Below are 14131 nucleotides of genomic sequence, written 5' to 3' on the forward strand. Positions count from 1 at the left end.
ATTTGTTTGCTGTATAGTATTACTATCTTGCGTATGGCGCTGAAATTTTCATGAAATGTGTGTATGAAAAAATATGAGAAATTTAATTTATTTATTTATTTCATTGGTGTTTTACGCCACTCTCAGAATAGTTCACTTAGTTCAGTCAGCTTTATGGTGAGAGGATACCGGACAGAGCCTGGGGGAGACCCGCGACCACGTTGCTGTCAGACCATCCCAGATACGGCCAGAGGACATCAGCATAAATCAGACCTGATAACATAAGCGGAGCCTCCGTGGCTCAGTTGGTTAGCGCGCTAGCGCAGCGTAATGACACAGGAGCATCTCGCCAATGCGGTCGTTGTGAGTTTAAGTCCAGCTCATGCTGGCTTCATCTCCAGCCATAAGTGGGAATGTCTGCCAATAACCTGCGGATGGTCGTGGGTTTCCCCCAGGCTCTGCCCGGTTTCCTCCCACCATAATGCTGGCCACCGCCGTATTAGTGAAATATTCTTGAGAACGGCGTAAAACACCAATCAAATATATAAATCAAATGATAGCAATCACAGCAATGACGCAGGTGAAAGGCTACTAGGTTGCGCCGCGCTAGCACACTATAAGCACCAGGCCACGGAGGCCCCTGTTTAGAGAGTAAAACACTTCTTGTTGTATTTTTACGCATAGTTTACAGCTGCTTGTCTGACTTCATACTTTTTTTTTATCTTCTTATGAAAATTATTTTTATTTTCTACCAAGAAAAGAAGAAAATTGGAAGGAAACAAGGAATATACGTGCATAATTATGCATCATAATTAGTGTATTTTGCTCCGGTCCAGGTAGGCCTACATGGGCAACATTCTCAGTGTAGCTAGGCTTCCCTGTAGGCCTTAATGTATACATGAATATATATAGTTTTTAGGAGGATATAGCTGACCAACTGATAGAGTAATAGATAAGTGTTCTGCGAAAGCAAAGGTGTTATCTGTCTGTCTCTAAATCTGCATTCGGTCGGTCATTCGGAGAGAGACCGGTCAAGTTTTCACATCTTTCTATCATATGTGCCATTTAGTTTATGAGAGGCCTGGGTGCAAGACGACATCGAATTTGGCCGAGTACGTTTCCTTTTGGGAGAGCACAGGGAACCAATACTGCATCTGTCGAAAAAAAAAAAAAAAGACTACAGCACCTACTTGACCGTATGATGTTGCACGTTCGAATCCAGGTGCTGGCCCGAGCAGGGTTAGGAATATAGGCCCTAACCCTGCTGAAGTTCAGGGTTAAACAAATCGTGTCGAACTAAAATAAACCTGTTAAATGCTGATCTAGGCATTTTCCTATCACATGATATACTCAATTTATCACCTATATATATATATATAATGTCACAGTAGGAATAGAAGAAAAGGAATAAAATTCAAATCATATTTATGGCACTGTCATATTTTAATAATGACATGTATGCATTGTTACGTTTGATGAAAACGTATTAGGTTATGGCAAAATGAAACGTGTAATAGCGGTCAGAAATAAATGTATGACACATTATGTACATCTGGCTGTTTCTGATCAGCCTGAAACTCGGTCTATTCCTCGTGTTGACGCCCACACCGCAGTCAGTAGGCAAAGCAGTCTGTAGCGGAAAGACCTATGTGGTTTTCTTACTTTCAGGCCTAGCAAGAAAGCAGAGGTGAAACGCAAATTAAATGTTGGAATGGGGAGGCTGGTACTATGAGCACCTAACAAGCATTCGCTTTCAGTTTCGTTTATTATTTTTTATTCTTAATTTAATCATGCGGTATTCTGGGAAAGAATAAAATTAAACTTCTGCACTTGCTTGTACTGTGATTTCAGGTATGGCCTGCATGAATGATGATCAGTTGGAAATAAACTGAAAAGACGATTACAGTGACATATCGAAACCGATCTTATCGCTCAAAAATACAAAGCCTAGTAACATAATTTAAACATATGATATAGGCCTATCTACAAATAAATGCCAATATGTCTTTTTTGCCCTCGAACTTATTCATTTGGTTATTGGTGATTTATCTCATTAACATATTTGTATTCCCGGGATGTGAAGAATACTCCACAGAGTTCCAGCGAGACTATCAACGGAGAATAGCGCTTTGAATATCAACGGAGAATGGCATTGTGCTTAATATCGACACTGGCGTCATGTTTGTTCAGGAGACTCGTTTTGAGAACAATAGTGATTGTTCAAAAATCGATACGCCCAGTGACAGAATATGGGCTTACCAGAGGAAGCTGTGAAGTGAGAATTATAATTAAAACTCTTAACAAACTGCATTTCAGGGGTTCAAGCTGTTCTTCAGGTAACCATAACGTTTTCCAATAAGAGTAGTCTTCATGCATTAGAATATTGAATGGTGCTACACTCATGTCTCTAGCATTATTTCCAAAAAAAAGGTGCTATTACTTCCGGTTTGAGAAACAACTGTTCGAAATCTCTTTAATCTGTTTGCGCACCTGCAACAGTTGAAAAAAGATGTGAATTCCAACTTTCCACTTTATTCCCCAAAAAGGGCAACGGACGGCTAAATATCTAGTACACAACCATAATGCAATAACGTTATATCTTCAGGCGTTTTGACCCATCTAGGTAAACCTTATACATCAGTGGCCAACAGTTCAGGATTACTGTCCTCAGATCAGAGAGCTCTGGTTTGATCAATCTCGTTTGTAAAGAATACAGGCAATATTACAAGTTGGAGACCAATCAGTCTCTGAATTACAAAATTATGTCAAAAGCTCTGTGTGTTTGCTTGAAGTCCGATAGTGACTCGTTTCAAATATAATGTGTACCACCCTTTTATTTTATGTATTTATTTCATTGGTGTTTTACGCCATACTCAAGAATACTTCACTTGTACGATGGTGGAGAGCATTATAGTGGGAAGATACCGGACAGATCCCGGGGTGTACCAACTTTTTACAAGTCTACCCTAAATGCATGCAAAGAGTTTTACAAGGTACAGGCATTACCTGTGTTACATTATAAGAGTATGTCTTCTGAGCTCATTGTAAATCTGGTAGAGGTTCCACGGGCGAAAAAAAAAAACGTCCGCAGTCAGACTGGCCTATTATTTCGAAAAAACTTCATTAATTTCTATTTTAAGATGGTCCATGATCTGTTATAATATATTCCCACAAGTATTAGATCCATTTGTTTTAGATAGATGTTTGCATAGAGACAACCGTCCGCGTGGGTTCGAACATTGATGTTAGGTTCCCTGCGAGAATTTTCTCTACTTTCATCCTGAGTGAGGAAAGCAACACAGCTCTCTGTTTGTACTTTTTAACTACAAAAGGAACAGTTTTCTGTGTGGTGTGCTTAAAATGAGGTGGACAGAGAAGAAACATCGAAAATCGCTGTTCAGGCCAAATCAATCAATGGAAGAACATTTCCTGCTGACTTCCTTCGTATTAGGTAGATGTGCGGCAAAAAAAGCAAAATGCTTTCCTATTATAGAAATTGTTTTATGATTTAGCTTTGTAAAGTGGTCTGTTTTGTAAACAATTTGTTTACTTTTGATTTAAGGTTCACTGCAGGCATTTTCTCTACTTTCAACCTGATTGAGGAAAGCGAAAGCTCTGTCGGTACTATTTTTTAACGCCATACTGTTTTCTGTGAGGTGTGCTTAAAATGAGGTGGACAGTGAGAAGAAACACCGACACGCCAAGAAAATCGCTGTTCAGGCCAAATCAGTCATTGGAAAAAAACATTTCCTGTTGACTTCCTTCGACATAGTCGTAAAGGATTTTGCGAAACAAGGGTGTATTAACAGGGTAATGTACTATGTACATCTTTTCACCAAAATTTACAACATGTGTTGAACTGATTAAAATTGTATAGCCACAATATAGATATATTGCCACAAGTATTAGATTCATTTGTATCAGCTAGATGTGCCCCAAAGAAAGTGAAATACTTATCTGTTATAGAAAATGTTACAAAGATTTATCTTTGTAATGTGGCTTGTTTTTGAGACTGTGCATTTGATTTCATACAATAGCAATCGTTTTGTTGAAAAATTCTTTTCTAAGAAAGTGTTTTTTTGTCATTTCTAAAACTAAACAGATGGCTTTGTTTGCATATCGCTGTCTCACAGATACAAACGGATGGTTTCTTCTTGACGTGGATTTTCAGCGATTCCTTAGACTTGCATCAAATATTTAGCACGAGGTGAAGCAATCCGTCGATAGCTCAGTTGGTAGAGCGGAGGACTGTAGTGAAAGTTGATATCCTTAGGTCGCTGGTTGTTGAAAACATAGTACGTTGGCCCAGTGGTCAGGGCGCTGGACTTAAGTTCCAATGGACAACAGTCCGCTTGGGTTTCAACTTTAGTGAGGAAAGCGGCAGACTCTCAATACTTTTCTTAACGTCAAAGAGTTGTCTGTGTGCTGTGCTTAAAATGAGGTGGACAGTGAGAAGAAACACCGATAGGTTAAGAAAATCGTTGTTCAGGTCAAATCATTGGAAAAAAATTCCATGTTGACTTCATTTGACTAAGTCGAGAAGGATTTTGCAGAACAATGGTTTATTCACAGCCTAATCTACTAAGTACAGGTTTTGACCAAAAATTACAACATGTGTTGAACTGATTAGAAGGCCATTATGTTGTGGCATGTTTGTCATTGTATGATATATTGCCACAAGTATTAGATTCATTCGTATGAGCTAAATGTGCCCCAAGGAAAGTAAAATGCTTATTTCTTATAGAAACTGTTACAAGATTTAGTTTTGTGAAGTGGCTTGTTTTGTGAGACTGTGCATTGATTTCATACAATTGCAATCGTTTATTTTGAAAATATTTTTTGGTCCAGAGAAAGGAATGTTTAGTTGTTATTTCTGAGAGAAAACAGATGGCTTTGTTTGCATATTACTGTCTCACAGATACAAACGGATGGTTTCTCCTTGACATGGATTTTCAGCGACTCCTTAGATTTGCGTCAAATATTTAGCACTAGGGGAAACAAACCGTCGATAGCTCAGTTGGTAGAGCGGAAGACTGTAGCGGATATGAAAGTTTATATCCTTAGGTCACTGGTTCGATATCGTCTCGTCCGAACTGCGATTTCTTTCTTTTTTTAGGCTCGTTATGTATCAAAACTCTAATCGTGTACAAAAAACTGACAGGGAGAAGGATGTTGACCTCCGTGGAGTGAAGACGTGTTTTCTTAGCTCCCTTGTAAGCCGTCGGTGTGCAACAACAACGTTGTAGTTTTGTTTATATTTTGTTCGAATCCGGACTCTGAGGAGTGATATCTTGTTGTGAGGACATTTAGGAACTGGGCTGCTGCCCTGCAGCAGCCAGAGGTATGTCGACACCAGTTACGTTTTCACCTGCAAGCAGGCCTTTGAGAACTTTATGGCCATATCTGCCAAAAACAGATCTGTATTTTCTGTGGTAGTGCAGACGGACTTCATTACTGTGCTAGGGGCGATAATAAATATAAAATCGGACCTTGTCACTTTTCAGAAAAACTACATGTATTTCGTGAAGTAAATCCTGAGAAACTTTGTTACTCTCGGTGAAGGGGTCAAGTTGCAAGTCGTTCAGACAGATTTTATATGCCCTCTACAATAGTGCCCTATGTTATATCAGCAGATATCATACCAACCGCTTTTTCTCATTACAGCTGTGTTTATAATGATGTTTGTTTTGACAATGTTATTACCTGGGGGTCATTTTGTTGGAAATGCAATGTGTCTGTAGTAGGTAATAAAGAGCTTGTGAACAGTATTCAAAACGAGTTTTGTAGATAATTTAGCAAATATGATAATGACAGGTTGATTGATTTATGGGATGAGTTTAAAGAATCATGTAAATTGATAATACAGAAACATTTGTAAAGAAGTTGCGACGTTAAAACGAACTCAATTAATTGATCTCGAAAGAAACCTTTATCAACTTAGCGTTGACCCGGTCAATAACCGTGTTGCAATTGAAAATGTTAAACAGGCCAATTATGCACTGCGCAAAGCAGATCACACTCGTACGGTTATCAGAGCTAAAGCTATTCATTTTGATCAGGGTGAAAAACCCACCCGTTATTTTATCAAGCGCGAAGTGGGAAGAGGGAGAAAGAAAATGATTACTAAATTAAAATGACATGACTCTGTGGGGTATTGCACGGTGATCAATACACAGGGACATTGTCAGTTGTATAACAGCATATTACAAAGAATTGTATTCTGAACAAGAAACTGATATAGACTGTCAAGAAGAATTTTTGTGTCAGTTACCCAAGTTGTGTGATGAATGTAAAAAATTATGTAAAGGTTTAATGACCAGCACTGAACTCTTTATGGCTATGAAGGATATGCATGAATATCGTACTCCTGGTGTGGATGGTCTTCCAGCCGAGTCTTATGCGCAGTATTGGGACTTTATTGGTTCGATGTTTACAAAAGTTGTTAATTCATGCTTTGCACAAAAACAAATGAATCAATCTCAACGCTCTGGTTTAATTACTTTACTGTGCAAGGACTACGAAAACTCAGAGAATGTTAAAAACTGGAGGCCAATCAGCCTTCTAAATGTAGACTACAAAATTGTGTCCAAAGCTTTGTGTAACAGAGTAAAGAAAGTGATAGATAGTATAGTTTACCAAAACCAAACTTGTGGTGGGAAGGCATCAGGTGCTAAATTAAATGTGTCCAAAAGTTCCTTCTTGCCTTTGTGCAATTTTGACCTGTCGCCCGTTAAGGATGTTTCTTGTAAGGAGGATGTCAAGATTTGTCGGGTTTATTTTGGCAAAAACCATTCGGAACGGAATTCGAAGCACGTGTTGGAAAAACTTAAGAAGAAGGTGACATCATGGAATGGTAGACATCTGTCTCTAAGAGGAAAGTCTGTTTTGTTAAACTCCGTTGCTATGTCAATGCTATGTTTCACGGCCCATTGTGTTTTTCTGCCACCGACGTGCATAACTGAGTGTACGTGTTCTGTTTTTCCTTTTCTTTGGGAAAATAAGCCCGAATGTATTAAGAGATCGGTGGCATATAATTGCTTTAACAACGTTAGGCTGAATATTACTAATATAGAATGTAAACACAAAGCGTTGTCGGTCCGGCATATCTTAAAGTTATTGCTTGGTACTACCGCCGAATGGAGATATTTCGCCACTTATTGGATTGGTATGTCACTGAGAAAATTTTCCCCTGAATTTGCCAGTCGGAATATTCCACATTCAGAGCGAATACCGTTGTACTATAGTTGGGCCCTTAGTGCTTGGCGAAAATTTTACAATGGCCAACATTTACCACCTGTCACATGTACAACCAAATCTATTTATAACAAACTTGTCAAGAATGTTGTAAACCTTCCTAGGGTTGTTGTTAAATATCCACAATTTCAATGGAAGTTTATTTGGGGACATGTTTTTAATTCATTTTTGGATCACAATTTGGTAAATTTTTCTTTTAAACTTGTACATGGTATTCTGCCTGTTAAGGAAAGATTATTAAGAGGGCGCGTAGCTACCGACGAGAGTTGTATATTGTGTCAGTCTTTTGAAACCGTTAAACATTTGTTTGTCGAGTGCAGTATTGTCCATCAGGTTTTTGGATCCTTTAATCGAATTTTCATGTTGTATGCTTGTTTTATCCCTAGTCTGAATGAAAAGGAATCAATTTACAAGATTTTAGAGAATACTGATAAAAAAGACACATCAGTATGCATATATCAAATATCTGCCATTCCGTTTTCCATATGGTGTAACCGCAACGAAATGGTATTTACTAAAACCGCCTTTACAAGAGATGCTTAAACGGTTCTAACCACGGCTATAAAGGAATAAAGGAATTATTCGATCAACAGTTCTTGTTGACTTTGTACGGTTAAGCCAACAATCATTTGATAACCTATGGTGTAAGAGCAATGCAATATGCGCTCTAAGGAATGGAAAGATTCTATTTCGTATTAAACTATCTAGTCACCCTTCAAGATTATTTTGTATCTACTGAGAATTGCTTAAACTGAATATATGTTCACAAAAGCAGATTAACTTGTCTGTGATATTGTTGTTTTAATTGCTGCTTTGTAAGATGATTTTGTTTCCAGTCAACTCCTATGTACCTTGTTGAACTGTGAATCAATTAAGATTTTCTAAAAAGCACAAGAAAAACAAAACAAAAAAAAAGAAAAAACAAAAAAAAAACACTGACATGAGGTTGTAAGGTTTTGATAGCATAGTACGGTGCCCGAGTGGTTAAGGCGTTGGACTCAACTTCCAATGGACAACACTCCGTGTGGGTTCGAACGCCACCCGTACTAGTTTGTTTCATTTTAATCAAATGTTCAACGCAGAAATTTTCTCTACTTTCAACCTGAGTGAGGAAAGCGACGCAGTTCTCTGTACTTTGTGCTGCGAAATATGTATGTTTCATAGTCAATGTTTCGTCTGGGGTTGAAGTGAGCATTCAGTTTCTCTAGAGCTCCTCACCTGTGTCCGGTAACGTATCCAGAATATCACTGACTTCTTCGCCGGCGTAATGGATTAACAGGGCTCTTGTATCTGCGATATCCATAGCAACTAGAAGATTTTGGAAACGTCGGACATATTTAGTTCATCGCTGAGCTATTGATCAAAGGTCACTGTGAACGAAGGGAATATCCGCAGTAACTAGGTTGTTGTTGCAGCCGCGGGTGCTGTGCGCCACAATAGCTGAGCGGAACAAAAGTGACGTAAAATTCACTGGTTTAGAGTGATTTTTCAGTAAAAGATTCATTCCTGCGTGTTTTCTGAGTCACAAAATGTCTTACTGATAACGATGTGTCCATTCTCGTCGCCAAATATAATGTTGTGAGTTCTAATTATGGACAGGAACGCAACACAGAATAGCTCGAATGGAAGATCTATATTGTTGCCAGTGTCGGATACATATAAAATCGTAATCTGTAGGATGACAACATTACAACAGTGAGAATAAAAACACCGATAGGTTAAGAAAATCGCTGTTGAGATCAAATCAGTTATTGGAAATAAGGTTTCCTGCTGATTTCATTTGACTTAGTGGAGAAGGATTTTGCAAACCATGGGTGTATTTATAGGCTAATGTACTATGTACAGGTTTGATCAAAAATTACAACGTGTTGAACTGATTTGAATGAATGATTATGGCTTAACGCCACATCGGCAATATTTCAGCCATATCGTGGCGACGAACTGATTTGAAGACAGTCATTATTTTGCGGAACGACAAGTTTGTCATTGTATGATATATTGTCACAAGTATTAGATTCATCTGTATGAAATAAATGTGCCCCAAAGAAAGTAAAATACTTATTTTTTATAGAAACTATTACAAGATTAATCTTTGTAAAGTGGTTTGTTTTGGGAGACTGTGCATTGATTTCCTAGAATTACAGTCTTTTCTTTGAAAATGTTTTTTGGTCCAAAGAAAGGAATGTTTAGTTGTCATTTCTGAGAGAAAACAGATGGCTTTGTTTGCATATTACTGTCAAAGAAATACGAACGAATTGTTTTTCCTTGACATGGATTTTCAGCGAATCTCTGTTCTTACGTCAAATATTTAGCACGAAGCGAAAGCAATCCGTCGATAGCTCAGTTGGTAGAGTGGAGGACTGTAGCGGATATGAAAGTTGATATCCTTAGGTCGCTGGTTCAATTTCGGCTCGACGGAACTTCGTTTCTTTATTTTTTTATTTATCCTCGTTACGTGTTAAAACTCCAATTGTGTACAAATTAACTGACATGAGATTGCAAGATGTTGATAGTCTAGTACGGTGGCCGAGTGGTTAAGGCGTTGGACTTAAGTTCCAATGGACAAGAGTCCGCGTGGGTTCGAACCCCACCCGTACTAGTTTGTTTTATTTTGATTAAAGATTCACGGTAAGAATTTTTTCTACTTTCAACCTGAGTGAGGAAAGCGACGCAGCTCTCTGTACTTTGTTTAAAATCATACAGTTTTCTGTGTGGTATGCTTAAAGTGAGGTGGACAGTGAGAAGAAACATCGATATGTTAAAGAAAATCGCTGTTAAGGTCAAACCAATGATTGGAAATAACATTTCCTGCTGATTTCATTTGACTTAGTGGAGAAGAATTTTGCAAACCATGGGTGTAGTTATAGGTTAATGTACTATGTACAGGTTTTGATCAAAAATTACAACGTGTTGAACTGATTTGAAGACAGTCATATTTTGCGGAACGACAAGTTTGTCATTGTATGATATATTGTCACAAGTATTAGATTCATCTGTATGAAATAAATGTGCCCCAAAGAAAGTAAAATACTTATTTTTATAGAAACTATTACAAGATTTAGCTTTGTAAAGTGGTTTGTTTTGGGAGACTGTGCATTGATTTCCTAGAATTACAGTCTTTTCTTTGAAAATGTTTTTTGGTCCAAAGAAAGGAATGTTTAGTTGTTATTTCTGAGAGAAAACAGATGGGTTTGTTTGCATATTACTGTCAAAGAAATACGAACGGATTGTTTTTCGTTCACATGGGTTTCAGCGACTCCTTGGACTTGCGTCAAATATTTAGCACGAACCGAAAACAATCCGTCGATAGCTCAGTTGGTAGAGCGGAGGACTGTAGCGGAAATGAAAGTTGATATCCTTAGGTCGCTGGTTCGATTCCGGCTCGACGGAACTTCGGTTTCTTTATTTTTTTTATCCTCGTTACGTGTTAAAACCCCAATCGTGTACAAATTAACTGACATGAGGTTGCAAAATATTGATAGCATAGTACGGTGGCCGAGAGGTTAAGGCGTTGGACTTAAGTTCCAATGGACAAGAGTCCGCGTGGGTTCGAACCCCACCCGTACTAGTTTGTTTCATTTTAATTCAAGAATTATTGTAAGAATTTTCTCTACTTTCAACCTGAGTGAGGAAAGCGACACAGCTGTCTATACTTTTTTTAACGTCGTACAGTTTTCCGTGTGATGTGCTTCAAAATGAGGTGGACAGTGAGAAGAAACATACCGATAGGTTAAGAAAATCGCAGTTGAGGTCTAATCAGTTATTGGAAATAACATTTCTTGCTGATTTCATTTGACTTATTGGAGAAGGATTTTGCAAACCATGGGTGTATTTATAGGCTAATGTACTATGTACAGGTTTGATCAAAAATTACAACGTGTTGAACTGATTTGAATGAATGATTATGGCTTAACGCCACATCGGCAATATTTCAGCCATATCGTGGCGACGAACTGATTTTAAGACAGTCATTATTTTGCGGAACGACAAGTTTGTCATTGTATGATATATTGTCACAAGTATTAGATTCATTTGTATGAAATAAATGTGCCCCAAAGAAAGTAAAATACTTATTTTTTATAGAAACTATTACAAGATTAATCTTTGTAAAGTGGTTTGTTTTGGGAGACTGTGCATTGATTTCCTAGAATTACAGTCTTTTCTTTGAAAATGTTTTTTGGTCCAAAGAAAGGAATGTTTAGTTGTCATTTCTGAGAGAAAACAGATGGCTTTGTTTGCATATTACTGTCAAAGAAATACGAACGGATTGTTTTTCCTTGACATGGATTTTCAGCGAATCTCTGTTCTTACGTCAAATATTTAGCACGAACCGAAAGCAATCTGTCGATAGCTCAGTTGGTAGAGTGGAGGACTGTAGCGGATATGAAAGTTGATATCCTTAGGTCGCTGGTTCAATTTCGGCTCGGCGGAACTTCGGTTTCTTTATTTTTTTATTTATCCTCGTTACGTGTTAAAACTCCAATTGTGTACAAATTAACTGACATGAGATTGCAAGATGTTGATAGTCTAGTACGGTGGCCGAGTGGTTAAGGCGTTGGACTTAAGTTCCAATGGACAAGAGTCCGCGTGGGTTCGAACCCCACCCGTACTAGTTCGTTTTATTTTGATTAAAGATTCACGGTAAGAATTTTTTCTACTTTCAACCTGAGTGAGGAAAGCGACGCAGCTCTCTGTACTTTGTTTAAAATCATACAGTTTTCTGTGTGCTATGCTTAAAATGTGGTGGACAGTAAGAAGAAACATCGATATGTTAAAGAAAATCGCTGTTAAGGGCAAACCAATAATTGGAAATAACATTTCCTGCTGATTTCATTTGACTTAGTGGAGAAGAATTTTGCAAACCATGGGTGTAGTTATAGGTTAATGTACTATGTACAGGTTTTGATCAAAAATTACAACGTGTTGAACTGATTTGAAGACAGTCATTATTTTGCGGAACGACAAGTTTGTCATTGTATGATATATTGTCACAAGTATTAGATTCATCTGTATGAAATAAATGTGCCCAAAAGAAAGTAAAATACTTATTTTTTATAGAAACTATTACAAGATTTAGCTTTGTAAAGTGGTTTGTTTTGTGAGACTGTGCATTGATTTCATAGAATTACAGTCTTTTCTTTGAAAATGTTTTTTGGCCCAAAGAAAGGAATATTTAGTTGTCATTTCTGAGAGAAAACAGATGGCTTTGTTTGCATATTACTTTCAAAGAAATACGAACGGATTGTTTTTCGTTCACATGGATTTTCAGCGACTCCTTGGACTTGCGTCAAATATTTAGCACGAACCGAAAACAATCCGTCGATAGCTCAGTTGGTAGAGCGGAGGACTGTAGCGGAAATGAAAGTTGATATCCTTAGGTCGCTGGTTCGATTCCGGCTCGACGGAACTTCGGTTTCTTTATTTTTTTTATTCTCGTTACGTGTTAAAACTCCAATCGTGTACAAATTAACTGACATGAGGTTGCAAGATATTGATAGCATAGTACGGTGGCCGAGAGGTTAAGGCGTTGCACTTAAGTTCCAATGGACAAGAGTCCGCGTGGGTTCGAACACCACCATACATAGTTTCGAACATAGTTTGTTTCATTTTGATTCAAGAATTACTGTAAGAATTTTCTCTACTTTCAACCTGAGTGAGGAAAGCGACACAGCTGTCTATACTTTTTTTTAACGTCGTACAGTTTTCCGTGTGGTGTGCTTCAAAATGAGGTGGACAGTGAGAAGAAACATACCGATAGGTTAAGAAAATCGCAGTTGAGGTCAAATCAGTTATTGGAAATAACATTTCCTGCTGATTTCATTTGACTTAGTGGAGAAGAATTTTGCAAACCATGGGTGTATTTATAGGCTAATGTACTATGTACAGGTTTGATCAAAAATTACAACGTGTTGAACTGATTTGAATGAATGATTATGGCTTAACGCCACATCGGCAATATTTCAGCCATATCGTGGCGACGAACTGATTTGAAGACAGTCATTATTTTGCGGAACGACAAGTTTGTCATTGTATGATATATTGTCACAAGTATTAGATTCATTTGTATGAAATAAATATGCCCCAAAGAAAGTAAAATACTTCTTTTTATAGAAACTATTACAAGATTTAGCTTTGTAAAGTGGTTTGTTTTGTGAGACTGTGCATTGATTTCCTAGAATTATAATCTTTTCTTTGAAAATGTTTTTTGGTCCAAAGAAAGGAATGTTTAGTTGTCATTTCTGAGAGAAAACAGATGGCTTTGTTTGCATATTACTGTCAAAGAAATACGGGCGGATTGTTTTTCCTTGACATGGATTTTCGTCGACTCCTTGGACTTGCGTCAAATATTTAGCACCAACCGAAAGCAATCCGTCGATAGCTCAGTTGGTAGAGCGGAGGACTGTAGTGGAAATGAAAGTTGATATCCTTAGGTCGCTGGTTCGAATCCGGCTCGACGGAACTTCGGTTTCTTTATTTTTTTTATCCTCGTTACGTGTTAAAACTCCAATCGTGTACAAATTGACTGACATGAGGTTGCAAGATATTGATAGCATAGTACGGTGGCCGAGTAGTTAAAGCGTTGGACTTAAGTTCCAATGGACAATAGTCCGCGTGGGTTCGAACACCACCATACATAGTTTCGAACATAGTTTGTTTCATTTTGATTCAAGAATTACTGTAAGAATTTTCTCTACTTTCAACCTGAGTGAGGAAAGCGACACAGCTGTCTATACTTTTTTTAACGTCGTACAGTTTTCTGTGTGGTGTGCTTCAAAATGAGGTGGACAGTGAGAAGAAACATACCGATAGGTTAAGAAAATCGCAGTTGAGGTCAAATCAGTTATTGGAAATAACATTTCTTGCTGATTTCATTTGACTTATTGGAGAAGGATTTTGC

The 14131-nt window shown here is 37.8% G+C and overlaps 8 non-coding genes across 8 annotated transcripts; all 8 read left to right on the forward strand.

Annotated features, from left to right (window-relative positions):
* The first annotated feature begins 9562 nt into the window (after nucleotides 1–9562).
* Nucleotides 9563–9652, forward strand: Trnay-gua (transfer RNA tyrosine (anticodon GUA)). Its single transcript is given in 2 exon segments — nucleotides 9563–9599; nucleotides 9617–9652. It is a non-coding gene; the product is annotated as a tRNA-Tyr (tRNA).
* A 97-nt stretch (nucleotides 9653–9749) lies between these two features.
* On the forward strand, nucleotides 9750–9832 carry Trnal-uaa (transfer RNA leucine (anticodon UAA)). The gene has a single exon. It is a non-coding gene; the product is annotated as a tRNA-Leu (tRNA).
* Nucleotides 9833–10533: 701 nt separating this feature from the next.
* Trnay-gua (transfer RNA tyrosine (anticodon GUA)) lies at nucleotides 10534–10623 on the forward strand. Its single transcript is given in 2 exon segments — nucleotides 10534–10570; nucleotides 10588–10623. It is a non-coding gene; the product is annotated as a tRNA-Tyr (tRNA).
* A 95-nt stretch (nucleotides 10624–10718) lies between these two features.
* Nucleotides 10719–10801, forward strand: Trnal-uaa (transfer RNA leucine (anticodon UAA)). The gene has a single exon. It is a non-coding gene; the product is annotated as a tRNA-Leu (tRNA).
* A 773-nt stretch (nucleotides 10802–11574) lies between these two features.
* On the forward strand, nucleotides 11575–11664 carry Trnay-gua (transfer RNA tyrosine (anticodon GUA)). Its single transcript is given in 2 exon segments — nucleotides 11575–11611; nucleotides 11629–11664. It is a non-coding gene; the product is annotated as a tRNA-Tyr (tRNA).
* Nucleotides 11665–11762: 98 nt separating this feature from the next.
* Nucleotides 11763–11845, forward strand: Trnal-uaa (transfer RNA leucine (anticodon UAA)). Its single transcript has one exon. It is a non-coding gene; the product is annotated as a tRNA-Leu (tRNA).
* A 704-nt stretch (nucleotides 11846–12549) lies between these two features.
* Trnay-gua (transfer RNA tyrosine (anticodon GUA)) lies at nucleotides 12550–12639 on the forward strand. Its single transcript is given in 2 exon segments — nucleotides 12550–12586; nucleotides 12604–12639. It is a non-coding gene; the product is annotated as a tRNA-Tyr (tRNA).
* A 963-nt stretch (nucleotides 12640–13602) lies between these two features.
* Nucleotides 13603–13692, forward strand: Trnay-gua (transfer RNA tyrosine (anticodon GUA)). Its single transcript is given in 2 exon segments — nucleotides 13603–13639; nucleotides 13657–13692. It is a non-coding gene; the product is annotated as a tRNA-Tyr (tRNA).
* The last annotated feature ends 439 nt before the right edge of the window (nucleotides 13693–14131 follow it).

The sequence above is a fragment of the Liolophura sinensis genome, chromosome 6 (assembly GCF_032854445.1).
Source record: "Liolophura sinensis isolate JHLJ2023 chromosome 6, CUHK_Ljap_v2, whole genome shotgun sequence".
NCBI lineage: Eukaryota > Metazoa > Mollusca > Polyplacophora > Chitonida > Chitonidae > Liolophura > Liolophura sinensis.